Source organism: Dromiciops gliroides, chromosome 3 (assembly GCF_019393635.1).
Source record: "Dromiciops gliroides isolate mDroGli1 chromosome 3, mDroGli1.pri, whole genome shotgun sequence".
In the NCBI taxonomy this organism is placed as follows: Eukaryota; Metazoa; Chordata; class Mammalia; order Microbiotheria; family Microbiotheriidae; genus Dromiciops; species Dromiciops gliroides.
This window is the reverse complement of record NC_057863.1, coordinates 477,594,917-477,598,170: the sequence shown is the minus strand read 5'-3', so window position 1 is coordinate 477,598,170 and position 3,254 is coordinate 477,594,917. Positions and strand designations below refer to the sequence as shown.

The 3,254-nt window shown below is 46.5% G+C and overlaps 2 non-coding genes across 2 annotated transcripts; both read right to left on the bottom strand.

Moving 5' to 3' along the window:
- Positions 1–2,086: 2,086 nt before the first annotated feature.
- Positions 2,087–2,159, bottom strand: TRNAV-AAC. Its single transcript has one exon. It is a non-coding gene; the product is annotated as a tRNA-Val (tRNA).
- A 348-nt stretch (positions 2,160–2,507) lies between these two features.
- On the bottom strand, positions 2,508–2,581 carry TRNAN-GUU. Its single transcript has one exon. It is a non-coding gene; the product is annotated as a tRNA-Asn (tRNA).
- Between the last annotated feature and the right edge of the window lie 673 nt (positions 2,582–3,254).

Genomic DNA, 3,254 nt, shown 5'->3' with positions numbered 1-3,254 from the left:
AAGCATATGGCTCACACTTCAATCAACAGTAAATATATCTGCACAGCAGGTAGTTGTTGGAGCATTTGATAGTGCATGAACTGAGATCCAGCACCTGTCAAAAACTCTTCAGAATTACAGTATTTCAGAATTGGAAGAGATCAAGAAGAACCTGAACCAGAATCTATCAAACCTTGGAAGTGATCCTGCCTCTGCTTTAAGAACTGCAGGGAATGGACCCCACTTTCTCTCCAGGCAGTAGTTTGCACTTGGATAGCTCTTATTGTTTAGGAAGTTTTGCCAAAATTTTCTCCTTTGAAATTTCTGACATTTCTCCTAGTTCAGCCCTGCCCTGGGACCAAGCAGGAAAAGTCTTCCACATGAATTAGGTTAAAATATTTGAACAAAGGTAAACAAACCCACTAAACTGTTCTCTTCTCCAGGCTAAGCATCCCTATTTCTTTCAAGGGAACTGCCCATGGCATGTATACTTTTGGTAGTGAAGACAGGCTAGAAGGTTAAAGTAGTTATTTATCACAATCTCACCATTGCTGGGTACTGTGCTAAGCTGAGAGACTACAGAGAGAGGCTGAGACAGCCCCTGCCTTCAAGGAGCATACATTCTAATGGGGGGAGATCTACATGGTATTAACTAGGTACATACTCCAGATATACAAAGTGGATGGAAAGGGAATGGATGAAGGGATGGTGGTGAGGGAGGGGGAAGAGGGAAAGCCAGGAAACTAGTCATTGAACTACCTACCTTCTCCAGGTTTCTATTCCTTTATATAGGACATCAAAAACAAACCACTTAAATTAACCTGACTTTCAGAAATGTGCTTTTTGTTTTGTTTTTTTTAGTGAGGCAATTGGGGTTAAGTGACTTGCCTAGGGTCACACAACCAGTAAGTATTAAGTACCTGAGTCTGGATTTGAACTCAGGTCCTCCTGACTCCAGGGCTGGGGCTCTATCTACTGCACCACCTAGCTGCCCCTCTGAAATGCTTTTATTGAATTATATTTAATTATGAGGGTGAATGAATCAGGGCAGTCCCAGATAAGAGCTCTTAATTTTTTTTGAGGGGTGGTGGTGGTTATGGACCTCTTTAACAGTTTGGGGAAATCTGTGGATTCTTCTCAGAATAGTATTTTTACATAATTGAAGGAAATGGAGGTTAATGAAAATAGGGATGTACTTTCTTTCCCATCCCGTTTGTGAAATCTATTCACGGACCTTGGGTTAGAACTCCTGTGCTTAAAAGTCACCACGTTAGAACCTTTTAAAGATTTTCTTAATCTTTTGCAAAAGGAGGAATTTATGAATCTATCTATCTATCTATCTATCTATCTATCATCCATCCATCCATCCATCCATCCATCCATCCATCCATCCATCCATCCATCCATCCATCCATCCATCCATCCATCCATCCATCCATCCATCCATCTAATGAATCCTTGTCTAAGTGACCCAGGGAACTCTAGAGCCTCGTTTACCGTAGCTGTCAGAAAGCTCTGTCTCCAAGCGGGTATCTCTTAACATAACTCCTGCAGTAGCATATGGACTCAGACTCTCTTATCCTTAGATCTTGAACTGTTTTAATTTGTAAACTGCCTCTAGTCCTTTTAGAAGCAGGATGGATGTTAAAGGCTTTTTTGGGGGAGCGGGGGGGGGTGTGGGGAACGATTATCCAATTTACGTTCTGACAGCGAAGCCAATAGTTTCAATTGCACTGAATGTGCCTACAGGATGGAATAGCGATTAACCCAGTTTTCCAAAGACTTTCGAGGAAGGACGTTGCCATTCAGCCTTTGCAGTGCCAGGAGAAGGCTGAGCAGGGCGGCTCGTGACTGAAGGGAATAAAGACAGCACATTGGGGCGGATCCTTTCCTCTATGGAGTATTTCAGCAGAAACACTGCAAGAATTCTGCAGAAAAGGGAAACATGCGGGAGTTGCACACTGAACTCCACTCACAGACGCAGGAGAATATTGAATGTAACTACCACCCTCACAATTTACGAAATTCATGAAAAGGGAATTGAAGACATAAAGCCATAAACGTTGTATATTTGTATTTTCTTAGAAAAAAAGAATCCTTCTTTGCTTGTTTCCGCCCGGTTTCGAACCGGGGACCTTTCGCGTGTTAGGCGAACGTGATAACCACTACACTACGGAAACTGTGCTGTAGTTCAGCGTCATTCTAGCTTTATTTATATTAAATGTAGCCGGGGAAAGGCCGAGAGATAAAATTGAAGGGAAGCCTGGCTGATTTAATGAGTGAATAAATGTCTGCCTGTATTTCTCACGACCACGGACAGTAAGGGTCATTCCGAGGACGTTGGCTCTCTCTCTCTCTCTCTCTCTAAAAAATTAGGACCGGCTTTTGCAAGCACATGACCTCACGACACCTATTTTCCTAAAGCTCCGCAGCCCTGACAAGCACGATCCAAGACCATGCGGAGCAAAGAACGGGGTGAATCTTCTAGATTGGAAAATACTCTCCTAGAAAAACACTTTTTAAGCGTGCGTCCCTGGGTGGGCTCGAACCACCAACCTTTCGGTTAACAGCCGAACGCGCTAACCGATTGCGCCACAGAGACACCACGTGCCTTTGCTGCAGCGCCGAGAATATACATTTGGTTGGTGGGCTGCAGGGACCAGGCTGCCTGATGCAGACTCGCGTCGGTAAAGCGGCAGAAAAAACCCGGACTAATGGATTCACGGAAGGGACCGCGGGCCCTGAAGAGTCCGGCGCGAGCCCGAGGGTACCCGTGCCCCAGAGAACGTGCTCGCGCGGCTACCTGCCTAACCTCAGGGGCCGGGGCCAAGGTCACGACCGTAGGGCACCTTGGCAAGTGCGTGGCCCCTGTCGCCAGGGGCTAGGACTGTGCCCCAGGGCGGGGCAAGGGGATGTTTCCATGCAAACATCTGCTTGGCATCATCTCCAAATGCTAAGGGAAGCTGGTCTCCGGGTGAGGGCCAACGGGCCCTAGAAGCCTGGGAGGGCGAAACGCCTCTGTGTCCGCTTGTCACCCCTAATGAATTCTCTTTGCATTTCGTTCCCTACGCACTGTGCCTCTAGAAAGACAGCGGAACAGGGAGTGGACGTGTGATTTCATTGGTATGGAGAACTCCCTGCTAGAAAACCCTCTACAAATGCCCGTTTCGCATCCGACCGTCTTGGAGGGTTTCCTAGAAATGACTTGCCCAGGACCTCACTGCCAGTGAGTGCAAGAATCAGGATTTGAACCCAGGCTCCAAGGCCAGCAAACT